The sequence below is a fragment of the Phyllostomus hastatus genome, unplaced genomic scaffold (assembly GCF_019186645.2).
Source record: "Phyllostomus hastatus isolate PE091 unplaced genomic scaffold, TTU_PhHast_1.1 phas_contig_34, whole genome shotgun sequence".
NCBI lineage: Eukaryota > Metazoa > Chordata > Mammalia > Chiroptera > Phyllostomidae > Phyllostomus > Phyllostomus hastatus.
The window spans coordinates 60,157,320-60,172,661 of record NW_025333857.1 but is presented as its reverse complement, the minus strand read 5'-3'; the positions used below and the strand labels follow the sequence as shown (position 1 = coordinate 60,172,661).

At 52.0% G+C, this 15,342-nt stretch overlaps 1 pseudogene; it reads left to right on the top strand.

Moving 5' to 3' along the window:
- Nucleotides 1-439: 439 nt before the first annotated feature.
- Nucleotides 440-14,907, top strand: LOC123819628 (annotated as a pseudogene).
- Nucleotides 14,908-15,342: the final 435 nt, after the last annotated feature.

Sequence of the window (15,342 nt, the reverse complement as noted above, 5' to 3'; positions counted from 1 at the left end):
CCTGTCACTGAGCTCAGAAATGTCCCAGCATTTTAAAAAGAACACAACATCAACAAGGTAAGTGAACCCTAGGCTCGGACCAAAAAAAAGCTGGAGACACCCGTCTTTCTTTTTCCTCTCCCCTCTCTTTGCACCAGCACGGGAAGAGAGAGAAGTCAGCTGGGAACGCTCAGGAAAGATTGGATCGTGGCTCCAGGGAAGCAGGCGGGGCCCAGCAGGCACCAGTGGGGACAAGGGCAGGTATCCAAATGCTACAGACCCCAGAGCTTCTGAAAGAGCCCCCCTGCTGCAGCCGGCACCGTGGGACCTGGGTCTCGGCTCCCCACCTGGGAGAGCTGCCCTGGCAGGCCTGCCGCAGCATGGGGCCAGCTTTCTCCTTCGAGAGGCGAGCGTTCTCTTCCGTGACTTCGGGGGTCCCTCTTCCTATCTAGCCCACCGAATGCCAGTGAAGCCTGGCCTTGACGTGCCTGGGAGAACCGTGGGTGGGTAAGGGCTGTGGAAGCAAGGCGTGGGGGAGGGATAGTGGGCTGTCGTGCAGGCAGGGACGTGGGGCCTGGGACCCCTGCCAGCTTCGCCTGTCCCTGAGAGATATCCCTGGAAGTCCCTGTCTCCCACACACGCTAGCTAGCACAAGCCTTCTTTCGGAAGCCAGATCATGGAGAAGTCACTGTGGGACCTCTGCTCTGAGGGCTGTGGCAGAGTAACCACGGAAGTGGACAGTCTTTGTCACCTTACACCCACGGGGTCATCAGTGACACTGCCTCCACCCTCCTCTCACCCACAAGCCCTTCACTTTCCGTTTCCCCACCTCCAACAAAGGGGGCCCTCTGTCTCTCATCCATTTTTACCACTGGATCCCACACTGGTTCGGGCCCACCTGCCACCTGCCCCCCGGCACTTGCCCTTTCTCTTCTGCACCCAGACCATAACCAGGTTCTGGATCCCACCCCCATGCACACACACAGCCCCTTTATCTTGGGCCCCCCTCTCCTCACTATATGGCATCCTCATGACCCAGCTTCTCATAACATGTCCCCGTCTCAGGGAGCCCACGGATTCGTGTCCCTCTGATGGGGAAGAACAGCAGACAGGTCAAGAAGCTATCGCCACTTCAAGAGAGGTAGACCCCGGGAGAGCGTCAGCAGGAGAGGACCAGAGAAGGGAGACAGGTTTGGGGACCTTCCTCCTCAGGCGAGTAGCAGAGAACCCTGGGAACGAGTGGCCCAGTGCCAGTCACTTGCTCCACTAGAGGGCGCATTCTCCCCTTCCTGAGATGTCAGAAGTGTGACAGAACAAATTGACCAAGGCAGGGGGGGGGGGGGGGGGGGGGTGGGGGGGGGGTTGGGGGAAGTTGAGGGAATTTCTGCAGTAAAGAGGCATTCGTGTTCTGGTAGGAGCTAAGAAAAAGCAAAGGTTAAAAATGGCCGGAGCCCTGAGACAGCCACTTCTGATGGTTGTCACGTGCCTGAGGATGCACCTGAAGACCATGCCACTCCCACAGCACTGTCTTCCGATGACACCATGTCACCTGGCAGTGTCCTTTTCCCCAGTGCTGTTTCATCAACTCAGAACTATGGTCCTGAGCATGGTCCTTTTGTCCAGTCTGAAGGCACATTCTCGTCTACCGAGAGCCTGCATGAGCTTTCCCAGCAGCTCATCGGCCTCGTATAGGAGCCTGCATCCTCCATCCATGTGAAGGGACAAGCATCTTCTGCTAATATACAGGCTCTGGAGAAACAAGAGAACCGGGAAGTTGTGGATTAACTAGAAAAAGAGAAGCGTAAATATAAACAAAAGCTTGCGAAGGGGCAAGAGGTTCTGAGAAAGCAATTACAGGTTTATATCCAGACCGCAGGGATTCCAGTGTCTGAGAAGACAGACTCACAGACAGCTCTGATCCCTTCTTCACAAGCAGCTGGGCCAAGAATGGGAGAGGTGGAGGGTCTTGCTGGTCTCGTGAGGTCTTCCCAGCAGCGTGTTGGAGGACTGGAGTGGATGCCGTGTGCCGTCTCCGTGCAGGAGAAACAGGTGGGCAGGTGCAACAAAGAGCTACCCACAACTTGTGACACCCTAAAGCTGGAGTTCTACCAGAACAACAAAACAAATGACAGCCCGAAGCAGGAGAACTCGGATCTGCAGAAGCTTCGGGTCTCAGTGACTAACAAGGAGGCCATGCAGCTCGGGATGGAAGAAAAGCAGAAGAAAAAGCTGGAGAGGTCAGAGGTCCTGCTGAAACACTTTCTTAGTCAGTCTGAAACCCCTGAGAGCGAGGGGCAGTGACAGCAAGCACTGGAAGAGCGGGTACAGCTGGGGACATGTGTGGAGCAACTGAAGAATTTGCTGAAAAAGCTGCAGGTCGAGAGAGTCCTATATGCAGAGAATCTGAAAGGAGAGGAGGCCATTTGGCAACAGAAGATGCAGCAGAAATCAGAGCAGACGTGCACGTTGAGGGAGAAGAAGGAGCTGCACATGAGTCAGGTGCAGGAGCTGACCGGCTTGGCCTGCCTGAGGAACCAGCTAGCTAGCTCTCCCACCACCACAGGAGTCCCTGGCAGGGCCCTTGAAGGTGGAACAGAGGCTATAAAGAGAAGTGGAACAGCTACAGCAGAAACTGGAGATCCTGGCAGGGGAGCTGCGGGCCCAGATTCAGGGCCATGAGGGTTTGGGTCGTCTGAATCAGGAGCAGGGGCGCCGACTGCTGGACCTGGAGCAGAAGGCCGAGCACTGGGTGGAGATGCAGCCAGCACATTCTGGAGGACACGCAGACGACTGCACCACCATCAGCCGTGTTCTTTCCCAGAACTGTGAGCTCTGGGAGCAACTGGCTGAGCTGCAGGATGGCTCTGTCAGGTGGACCAACATGAATATGGAGACCACCAGCACACACCAGACAGAGCAGTATGCCAAGAAGCTGGGCCAGCTGCAGGAGAAGCTGGGGGAGCTGAAGGAGACGGTGCAGCTGAAGAGCCCAGAGGCTCAGAGTCTGCAGCAGCAGCAGGGCCTGCACCTGAGTGACTGCAGCAGCACGTGGTCACCTGACAGTGGCTGGCCTTTGACAGGAGATGTTTTAGAACCAGGTCCGGCTGCATGTCCAGCTCATGGAGATGCTGCAGGGAGAGGAAGTTCAGGGAAGGTGGAAGCCCAGATGGCCCGCCAGGAGTTTCAGGAGACCCAGGGGCTCCTGGAAATTGTCCACCAATAGAACCAGTAGCTACAGGCTCAGCTGAGCCTTGCAGCTCTGCCTGAGGAAGGAGGTGGACTGGATGGAGAAGAGGAGAAGGGTCAAGAGGCTCCCCAGCCAAAGCTGAGCATACCAGAGGACCTAGATAGCCAAGAGGCCATGGCGGCATGTTTAATGTGGCCTTAGCCGGTGCTGAGGAGGAACAGTTATGCTGTGCCAGCAGCAGAAGAAGCAAAAGGAGCACTGTGGGTACCTGGCTCACCTGGCAAACCCATCTCAACACCAGTTGAACGAGGAGACCCACCAGGCCCTGCAGGTGGCCATGGACAAGCTGCAGAGCCGCCTTACTCACACAGGTCCTGCCAGCGGAGGTGGATCTGAAGGAGCTGGTTGAGCAGCTGGAGCATTGCCGCATTCAGCCCTCTGGAGAGACAGACACAGCTGGATAATGCCACAGGACAGCCCTGTACCAGACGCATGGCAGTACTGAAGCAGCGCCACTGGAAGAAGTGAGTGCGTGAGTCAGCCATGTGGCTAGGGACAGGGAGGAGAGGAAGGTGAAGCTCCTGGGGCTGCAGAAGCTACTGACACCCTGAGCTGGTGGTTAGCCTGTATGGCAAGTTCCTGGGGGCTGCCCAGAGGCCTGCTGGGGAGCCCACTACAGACAGACCCCCAGGCAACTGGGGCTGCTCAGAGCCAGAGAGGTCTTGGCGAGGTGATCCCCGCTGACCATGTGGAGCCGAACCTGCTACACTTGAGAACTCCTCCCCCCACCCTCCTGCACAGCAGGTCCTGCAGCGGCTGGGTGAGATGCAGGGCCCCCAGGAGTGCTCAGGCTTGGTCCTGGTGATCCGATAACCTGACACCACCCTGCCCCCGGGAGAAGTGGGGCCCGGGCTCTGTCCCCACCCCATTCCTGCCACCCCGTCCCTGCCACCCTGTCCTATCAGCATTGTAATACCAGCGTAAGTGTATTTATTGATAACATAGGATACAGGGAGCACATGGAAACAGGGCTGTTTTGACTCTTATTTGTCTTGTTTTATTTCGGGATAAATGGATTTAGCCATTAAAAACAACAACACCAACACCGACAATAGAAATGAATAACGCTGGAGATCAGGAAGGGGCCCGAAGACTTGTGGCTCAGAGCCAGGGGCATGTTCAATTCCGGGCAGAGTCCCGCCCACCAGAAACCAGAGGTGTTTCTCGGACAAGGCGGGTGTTGAACCTATAGAACTAGCCAGTCACCGACCAGATCCTAAATACGGAACGGGAGGTTTGCGGAGCGAATGCAATGAGAAAAGCCCACCCAGGGACGTCCTCACAGCCCAGGTGGGGACCAAACGGACACAGTTCCCGTGATGACAAGGCTCCCTCCTTCCCTAAACAGGGGGAAGGTGTGAGTTCCACATTCTGCTGACACAGGCAGGCTGAGGTCGCTCTGCCCCTGCCAGCGGTGGGAGGGTCCCGAGTAAGGCCCGGTTTGCCACAGGTTCTAGCCAAGGGGAAAGTGGAAACAGGGAGAGCTGTTTGCCTCAGGGTTTCCATCCACTGAGAAAAAGAAAGGACGGAAACCAAGCCATGTCAGGCTGTGTGCAGAGACCACTAGAAATCAGAGCTGCCTCTGCGGGTGATGGACCAAGGAGGTCCTGGCCACCCCAGCGTCGGCTGCTGGGTTTGGAGGGTGCCGGTCATCACCGTCCTGACATCGTCCCTCACCTCGTCCACTCAGTGGCCCCACCTCCACAAGAAGTGTTTGCATACACGTAACAAACTCTGTGGACCTTCTCCTCGGCCGGCCCCTAACGAGGAGCTTCCCAGCTCATCCTTGGCAGGGAACCTAAACAATGTTTCTTGTGGCAGCCATGTGGGGTGGGCTGCCTGGGCTCACTGTGGAGGTGTGCACTCAGGGGACCCCAGGAGTTGGGGCTCAGGGCCTAGAAGGTCCCCTTTAGTTGTCCTGAGGCTGACAGGGCTCTTCCACGCCTGTCCATTTCCAGGCTTTTTTGTTGAGGTCCCATCCTTTAAAATGTTCGTTTTTCTCAACACATTTATGAAAGAACACTAGGAAACACTATAAACCGTTCAGCAGCTTCTCTGCATGAGAAGCATCACTCCACCCAAAGACACAGATAAGCCGGACGTTGTCCTGCTCCCTCATCACCTTGAACTCCAGACAGCTGCACGAAGGAGGTGTGTGACAAGGTGACAAGGGAGGACACAACTGGGCGTCCCCCAGGGTCAAGTAGCTTCTTATTTCACACAGTTTGGAGGTAGGAGTTCGGGGCATCTCAGTGGTGCAGAGAAACAGAAGCCACTGGGAGGAACAGTGGCCGGCTGCCCCCAACAGCTCCCCGCCGTCCTGCCGGAGGCAGAGTCCACGTGCAACAAGCCTCCCCCACCCTCGGGGACGCCTCACAGAAGGGACCAGACACACCAGCCCTGTGGTGTGAGGTGGGGAGGACACAGGCAGGCACCCGTGAAGCTTTACCCCCCCCCCCCGGCCCACAGTCACGTGTCTCTTACTCAGTGGCCTGTTTGAGGCTCCAAGACAATCTTCCTCACCCGGCCCGAGAGGGCTCAGACACCTGTGTGAGGGGCGCAGGGTGGAGCTGCAGGTGGAGTGGCCAGTGCCAGCTGGGTGAACTACACACCCTCAGGTGGGGTGCAGGGGGGTGAGGCAGGATGCTTCACTCCTCCTCCTCTCCCTGACCGGAGCCTGAAGATGGGGGAGAGCCAAAAACGTCTTATTATTAGCAAAACTAGAGGGAGGGCCCCTGGCAATTACAGCTTTCAGGTTACAGATTCTACAACAAGAATCTCAGTGTATGCTCAAGAAATGCAAGTTACTTTCCAGGCACACGGTAGAGACTTAACTTCAAAGCTAGGGACACAACATTAGACTTCTGCACGGGGCACATCTCCTGCCGATGTCACCCCCGGAGGGGGGTCGAGAACAGGAACAGCGTCCAGTGCCACATGGACACAGTGCCCAGTGAGCACTGAGTGGGATGGTGGGTCTCTGGCACAGGTCCTAGAATCAGGCCAGGATCTGCCATGTTTGTGGTTTAACAATAAACTTGACAATGAGGTCTCCCCTCTGAGTGTGTACCTTGAGGAAGGGGAGCCCTACCACACAGACGTTTCCCACTGGCTGTCTCCATGGTGTTATTGCAGATCAAAGTGTCAGCCAGCATTCACGGGTGACAGTGTTCCCCTTGCAGCCACACAGAGCACCTCAGGGAAATGAGGCGGAGAGTGAGGAAAAGGTTTTGGGTGGCCGAGTTACCTGCTGATGAATGACAAGGACACTGTGGCATGAAGGGCTGCATCCCAGTGAAGTGAGTATGTGTCCTCTCTCTGAGCACAAAGGCGGTGCCTGAGGGAGGTTTTCAGGCTGGCGTGCCCTCTTTAGTGAGTGTCCCGTGCCCTCCTCACAACGCTCTTTTCACAGGACACAGGATCTTGTCCTCAGTGCACACTGGTGGCCTTCAGGGTGGAAGGGTCCTCTGTGACCTTCCTGTGCTGATCTGTAGGGGGCCTAGAAACGGGATAGGACACAGGTATTACCTGTTAGATCTCCAGTTTAACTCTGACTGTGACAATGAGATATCCCGGACCAGCGGATACCTTGAGAAGGGATGCCTATTGTGGAGATCTACACATCCGCTCGCTTGCTGGCATTATCTCAGGTCGAAAGGCTACCAGCCATTAGCGATCTGTGTTTCATCCTGATTTTCTACCACAGAAGAGTTTTTAAATATCCCACCTGGTATTTTAATAAATGATGTTTTGCAGAAAACAATAAAATCAGAGAAAGAGAAACAGCAAATTAAGTGGGAGTAATTTTTGATGTCATGTTTTGTGCCAAACACGATTTACTTCTTAGAGGGTTACAAGCTCATGCATATTAAACCACACAGGATATACTACTTTTAAAAGATTTTATTTGTTTTCAGACAGAGGAGAAGGGAGGGAATGAAACATCGATCAGCTGCCTACTGGGAATCACACCGGCAGCCTTTCCATTTGAGGGACCACACCCGACCCCCTGAGCTGCACCAGTCACGTCCAGGATACACTTTCTGTCTCTGGTTCAGTTTTCTGGCATGATGGTTTGGAAATCCATTCATGTTGTGGCACATGCTGATAATTTGTTTCTTTATAATCCTGAGTTGTTTTGTCTTATATAAATATACCATAATATGTATATATACACTGAATTATAACCACTTTGGAGACACGAATAAAGCTGCTATGAATATTCATATACAGAGAAGATTGTTTTCATTTCCTTGGTGAATAACTAGTAGTATAATTTCTAGATGAAATTCAGAAATTCCCAACAGAGCAGTTATTTTATTTACCAACTTATCCCAAGTAATTAGATAAGATTCTGGCCCAAATAGAGCTACAATAAATGTTTGTTCAACCAATAAGTGAAGGCAATTTCTTTGCCAGTCCATTCATTGAATTTTTATTAAGCACCAAATATTAACCTAAGTATAATATCTCCTTTACTTTTCAAAATAATTCTAACTATTCTAAGAATTAAATATAATTATCCTTATTTTATTTCTGTTGCCTCTTGCATGCACCCTGACAGGGGACCAAACCCATAGTCCAGGCATGTGCTCTGACCGGGAATCGAACAGGCAACACTTTACTTTGCGGGATGTTGCCCAACCAACTGAGCCACACTGATCAGGGCCCAATTGTGCATTTTTAATTGAGAAACCAGTATGTATAGATAAGGGGGTTTGTTCATTCCCTTAAGTTCTTAATTTGGAAGCTAGACTTTCAGCGTGGACAAAGGGAGTATATTGCTCTAAGACAAGATATTTTCTTACACTGTACACATACAAGTCTTAACCTAATCCTAAAGGATATTTTGGCCAAAATTCATCTTCTTGTGTCCTTAGATATTGTTCAAGGAAAGGACTAGTGAGTGTAGAATAGAAGGTTAAGCAATGTAGAAAATGCTGACGTCTCCCTCATTTCAGAACCCAGTACAGAAAATCGAGTTCATAATTAGCCAGGTGTTGGAATACTCTGACATGTAACTTTAATCTAAATCTTGGCAAGCATCATGAATTTTGAGTTCTTAAAAAGATCACAAACCATGTTTTGTTTTTGTTATTAGAAGCATTCTTGTTTCTGAAAGTGTTTTTAATACATTAGGCCATAGTGTTTATAAAACAGTTGAGGAAGACCTGGCCAGTGTGGCTCAGTTGGATGGGCATCGTCCTGCAAACCAAAGGGTCACTGGTCTGATTCCCAGTCAGGGCACATGCCTGGGTATCGGGTTCTGTGCTGGCTGGGGCACATGCAAGAGGCAAGAGATCCATGGTTCTCTCTCACATCGATGTCTCTCTTTCCCTCTCCCTCCCTCCCCCTCTCTTTAGACTCAACTAAAAAATAAAAAATTAAATTAAATAAAGCAGTTTAGAAAGAAGACAATCCACCAAAAGTAGAAAGAAAACGAAGACCACCAGACATCCTGCAGAACTGTGGACACCAAAACAGCATTCCTAGTACTTCCATTTAGTGAGACATTGTAAAGACTCTGGGAAAAGTGATCCTACAAATAAAATAAATGAATGTGACATTCGCTCAGCCAGGAGTGGCTTAAACTGTGGGAAGATGAAAGTTTAAAGAAGATGTTGTTTACTCTCATTGTAATGAAGTGAAGAATAAAAGATAATGTGTCATTATTAAGGGTATAATCCTGCTCATATTATTTTGCTATATGGTAACAGTAAAATTTAACTAAATTTGTAAAAAAAAAAAGGAAAGACAAAAGAAAAGATCACAAAGACCTCAATGCTGGAATGTTTTAAAAATGTGTTGTACATAGAAGGTGTTACAAAATCTATAGAGCTAACCACACAGTGAATGATGCAATGTGGCTTGTCCGTGTCATAAAATTCAAATTGAATGTGTAACGCTACTAGGAAGTTGTGTTATATCTGAAGTACCAGTGTGAGTTAAGGAGCAGATACCCTCCTTACTTTTTCATTGTATGACAGCTGCAGCCCCTCTTGAACTCAAGACTCAGGTTTTTAGGCATGGGTGCAATAAAATGAGGTGTTAAACGACAAAAGAAAGTTTTCGTGAAACTTGAACAAAACAAACATGTACCGAATTAAAACAAACACATGGATATGCTCTAACTCATTCCATTACTCTAAATTGGGGAAAGGGGATGTTGACATAAAAGTGCCCATGGCCAGCTGTGTAAGGAACAATGGTGGCAAGCGGACACAGGTTGTAACATCCATCATTCCCACCAACACAGCAATCCTGTCACACGTTTTCCCTGGGCAGCGTCCCCACACATTCAGCCGGAAGGTCCCAATATTTGTATATCTCCCCTGATGATAGATACATCTTCCCTTTCTCTGAAATTGTTGGTATTTCTCCCCAGAACAATCCTGAATGTGAAAAATTAGTACTGGATGTGATGGTTTTGAGTCTCCAATCGCCTCAATCAATGGTAAAAATAAGTCTCACTAACATGGTGTATTAAAAAGTCAGGAATAACGTGATGGAAAAAGTCCTAGTGCTAATGGCATCACCGCTATTGTACAAATACCCCAATTGCAAAGAGTGGATAAGTCAATGTGGACTCCTGATTGCCATTTCCTACATTTAATGAGTTTTCACCTGTTGCCATCACGATTTATTTTAATGCTGAAACTTGCCCAGGGAGAGGTCCTTTGGCCCTGTCCCCCCCCTGCCAATCCCGCAGTTGTGATCACTCCCTTAGTGCTAAGGATGCCCCCTATTCTCGGCCCACATTCTCTGGCACCGCCCACATGTGTCACTTCTCCCTGGAGATCGGGTTCCCATTGGTGGAAACTGGTGCTTGAAATCACCACCTGCAGATCTAAGCTGGGCTGGGCATCAGGGCCGAGAGAGGCAGCTATTTCCTCACTATTTCCGAGCTCCCAGGGGAGTGCAGAAGCCTAGACTGTGTCCCCCTTGCGCGGAACCCGTCCAGCGGTAAACCTGGGTCTGCTTCTTACCCTGGAAGCCCCACCACGTCGCCCCAACTCAGGCCGCGGGCCTTTCCCGCGCCCACCCAGGCTGTGGTTAGCGGCAGCAGCGGGAGTCTGGCCTGCTTTGTTGGCCTTTGGAGGGCGGTGAAAGAAGCTCAGAGCCTACGGTTTAGCAGCTGCCGCGTGCCGCTCGCTGAATCACAGAAATTCTGGAGACCCACCACCTTTTTTCATTTTTTTTCTTTTAATGGCTAAATTCATTTATTCTGAAATAAAACAAATAGGAGTCCAATCAATCCTGTCCCCGCCTCCTTTCTGTGTCCCGTGGTACCAATAAACAAGTGCATTCTGATATTAGAATGATAACAGGAGGGTGTGGCAGAGACCCATTGGCAAGGACAGGGTGGGGGCCGAGCCCTGCTCCACTCCTGCGGGGTGGGGTTGTGTCAGGTTATCAGATCACCAAGACCAAGCCCCCAGCTCCTTAACCTGCTCCTCCAGATCCACCTCCTCTGGCAGGACCGCTGTGAGTAAGGCAGCTCTGCAGCTTGTCCCTGGCCACCTGCATGGCCCCGAGGGTCTCCTCACCCAGCTCAGCTCCTGTGGGGATGGGGCTACCAGGTGAGCCTGGCGCCTCCGAGTGGAACTAAGAGAAAACACATTTCTGTTGTTGAACACACCCAGTCTGTGGTGCTTCCTAACGGCAGTTCTCAGGGACTAACACAGAAACCTACAAGCCTTTAAACCAACTGAGCAAACTTGATTACTTGAAGGATGTAACAGATATTCAAGTGTTGAAATGAAAGTCACATGTTTTTGATTCATGGCCCTTAGCTCCTAAGGTCGCCCCCCAAAATTTCTTCCGTATTGCAGACTTTTAACACACAATTGAGTAAATGTCCTTGCAATTGTTCAGCTACCTCTCGAATCTTCCCTTTGTTTATTTATTTCCCTGGTTCAATTATTCTTGTTTTTTTCAATGTTTTTCACTGTATCAACTTTATGGATTTATTTACATCCACACAATGCACCCAGAGCTAATGCTCAAGTCCATGAAATTATGTATACCTGTATACACACCCATGTAATCACTACTCCAATCAAGATATAGGACATTCCACACCCTGGAGGGTGTGGCTCAGCTGATGGAGTGCCAGCCTGCAGGCCAAAGGGTGATCAGTTCGATTCCCAGTCCAGGCACTTGCATGGATTGCCAGATCCCCAGTAGGGGGTGCGTGACAGGCAACCACATACTAAGGTTTCTGTCTCTCTCTTCCTCCCTCCCTTGCCCTCTGTCTCAAAAACAAAACTCAAATCAACACGTACATATCCATGCATATGACATTCCTACTCTGTCCTTGGGCAGGCAATATCTTGACCCCACTGTCAAAACACAGCCCTTGGCTCTCCTTTACAGGGTTTCATTTTTAGACCCATACTAATATGTAGACCTTATTTTCTCAGTTTTCTGTGCCTACTTCCATTTCCAAAGATCTCTACTTCCATTACCCACAAATCCTTCTGGTATCTTATTTTGTTAACTTACCCTTATTAATAGAATGACTTGGTAGACTATGGGTTTGCCTGTGTTTTTTTTTTGTTTGTTTTTTAAGATTTTATTTATCTTTTGAGAGAAGGGAAGGGAGGGAGAAAGAGAGGGAGAGAAATGGCGGTGTTTCAATCAATTGCCTCTTGCAGGTCTTTAGGATCTGAATTGGGAATTTAAGGGAACAGGGACAGTGTTTAGGGCTGCATATTTGGGGACGTAGAGATGTGGAGACAGGCCTGCGTGGCCAACCAAGCGCCCAGGGAAAGACAGACAGTGACTCTGGTGAGATGACCCGAAGCCCTGAAGGACTTGCCACTGGACCCCAGACAACCAGTGCCTGGCCTCCACAGCCACCCCTGCTGTTCAGCTGAAGGGGTGGAGCTGGGTGGGGGGATGGGGAGAGGAGGGAGGTAGCTATGGAGGGAGTTCCAACAGGCACTGAAGTCATTTTGCACAGGGAGGTCAAAGGGCAGTATTCTGAAGGTGTCCCAAACACCGCCTTCATTCTGATGCAGAGATACGGGAGGGAGATAATCCACCTGTGCTCTGGACAACGCCCCCTGCCTGTGAAGGTGACACCCAGGCACGCAGCTTGGGATCCTGAGGGCCATCAGTCTTAGAGAATAAACGCCGTGCACCATTTGGAAGGTGAAAGCACCGTTTCTAAAGAACCTGTGACTTTGAGGAAATCATCCAGGCTGTGCATCCATGTAGCCGAAACCAGTCCTTTGGCTGTGACCTCTCCCTGAAGAGATGACAAATCCTCTGAGATGGAGCTACTTCACACAGATTTACTGTCACGTGAGAGCTGACGGCCTGGACTTGCACATCTGACCTTATCCTTTTTGACAAGGTTCCATTCGTCCTGTCTAGAGCTGTGTATCTTGATTACCCTCCTCAGCAAAGGAGGCAGAAGCTTTCCGAGGACAGCACAGCCTGGCACAATCTTCCCGGGCCTATGAAACCTTGTCAGATGGGGACGAGTGAAGGGAAAATCACATGCAGACGGTTCGATCAACGAATTCCACGTGGACCAGCTGTGGAGAGCAGAGCCCTGTAGTCTGTGGGTTAAGGTTTGGAAGAAAACAATAATCGGGAGCCTCATCTCACGTTTTCACTCCATAGACGCTCCAGTGGCTTTGCTGCTGTGACGGCAGAACGGAGGACGGGCCACAGAGAACGCACAGCCGAACAGGCCAGAGTGACTCAGTGTTTCCCACCAGCACTGTGCTGGCCCTGGGCGCACATGGAGTGTCCCATGCTGAAACAGCAACTGCACACAAAACACAGAGATTGCACTTTCTTTGAGATCAACACACAGCACAGAACCTGTTGCCTCTGCTTGCTGCCAGGCAGTGGGGAAAGCTCAGAAATGAGCAGCTGAAGTGTCACAGGGACTCAGAGAGTGGGCTGGAGACTCCACAAGTGCCTAATCCCATTAAGCCCCCTCCTCTGTTCTTCCCCAGGGTCTCCCCTCCAGCCCCACCCTACAGTAATGGTATGACCCAGCAGGGGACCCACTGCTATAAAGCCTGGCGTCCGGTCTGCCTGGGCCTTGCCTGGTTCACTCCTCAGGCCTCCAGACACGTAGCCTGGCTCCGGTGGGAGACGTGGAGGAGATGGAAGGGGTCACAAGTGGCAGAAGACCTGGTCAGGAGCACCCAGAAAGACGAGGTCGCTCCCACAGGGAATATGAGAGGGTTTGCTCCAAGGGAAACCCATCCATTGGAGCAAAAGGAGAAGACTGGCCTCACTATGAGAGGGGGAGAAAGAAGATCACCGACACTGAGGAAAGCTCCCACAGCAAAGGAGGTAGGATTCTCAATTCTCTCTCTCTCTCCCTTGTGTGTGTGTGTGTGTGTGTGTGAGAGAGAGAGAGAGAGAGAGAGAGAGAGAGAGAGAGAGAGAGAGAGAGAGAGAGAGAAGATTATGGGGGTAGGCAAATCAGCAAACCCCAGAAGGCTTGACCTTCATACAGTGGAAGCAGTCAGGGCAATCCAGATGCCTTTGGGTTATGGGCTTCAGCAGCTGAGCCAGCTTTGGGCCTTGGACTTGAGGGAGGGCTTCCTGGAGCAGGCATGCCAGGCAGCTGAGGGACATGGATAGTGATGGGAAAGGCTGTGCCCTGGGCAGCTGCCCATGGAGCAGGGAGGCAGTGGGCATTCCGGAGATATCAGCCATTAGAGGTGGGGCTCTTCCACTCATGCACTCTCCTCCCTGACTTGCAGAGATGGGTCCGGGACCCCTCACTCATTACTGTCCACCTCTCCACCCACAGCAGTCACCAGGCAGAGCCGAGTGGCTAGGAGCTCCAGGCACAGTCGGGGGAGCAGCCCTGATGATTCCCTTCACAGTGGCCCCCAAAGAAAAGGGACGCCCAGAAGGGAAGGTGAGGGGACGGCTCTCCCCCACCCAAGGGAGCAGAGAGGACAAGCCCGACTCCAGCAGAGCAGGACATCGGGACAGGCCGGGTAGGTTCTGGGCTGTGCCTCTGCAGAGACGGGGGTGTGGACACCTGCCCTGAGGGGCACACCAGCACCCAGGGGAGGGAGGGACACACACCGACCCTGGTGAGATGACCCTAAGGCCCGAAGGGGCTGAAGACAGAGGTGCAGGACCTGGCAGTGGTTCCCATCAGACTGTGGCAGGGCCACCAGTCAGTGTTGGTGGGGAGTGGGAGGTGGGGCAGTCAGCTCAGGGATGGGGCCCTGGTGACTTTGTCCAGGCCGCTCACACTCACTGAAACACCTGTTTTGTTTCCCGCGCAGGTTTTGCCCGCCCTCCCCTGCCACTCAATGGCAGGAGGATCCCACCCAGAAGTCCAGGGAAGACCACTCGTCCCAGATGGGGGCCAGGCCAGGCCAGCCTGCAGGTCGCCCTCCCCAAAGCGCCGCCGCCAACACCCGTCTCCAGAAGCCCCCCAGCCTCCGGAAGTCCTGGTGTCCAACCTCTTCAACCAAATCGGTGCTCTGGACGTGGGCCTGGAGGAGCTGCGGGCTCCGGGGGGCGCCTTCCTACCGGGGCCCACCAGTGGCACCCAGATCGGTGTCTCGCAGCGCGCCTGGCTCAGCTGGCAGCTGGCGCACATGGGGGCCAACCTGCATTGGGCGCTCTTCCAGCTCGACACCCTCCTGGCCTCGCAGCCCCGCCCACCCGCCAGCGGCCAGCCTTAGCAAGCCAACTCGCGCAGGCAGGCGTGCTCACCCAGTCCCTTCTGCAGGAGTGCCAAGCCGGATTCCGTGCTCCCAACTCCCGGTGCGAGGGTCCCAGACAACCAGCTTCCTCCCCCACAGCGCCACTGAAATCCACCTGTGGGGGAAACTCCTTCTATCATGGAGCAGCTCTGTGGCTCCAAGAGGACCCCAGCTCAGGGACCCACGGGGCCAGTGTTCCAGCACACAACCTGTAGGGAGCGCTTAGAGAGGAAAACAGTTCTTCCGGGGTCTCAGGTTACTGTGGCTGTCATTGATTGGGACTTTTCCCCATCAGAGGTTTTCCTGTTTTCTATGAAAAATAAAATCCATTGAAAGAAACATAGGTGTTTGTGTTCATTTATTTATTTTCATCACAGCCTGTATCTCAAAGACAGAGTGTATTTCTTTAAGATG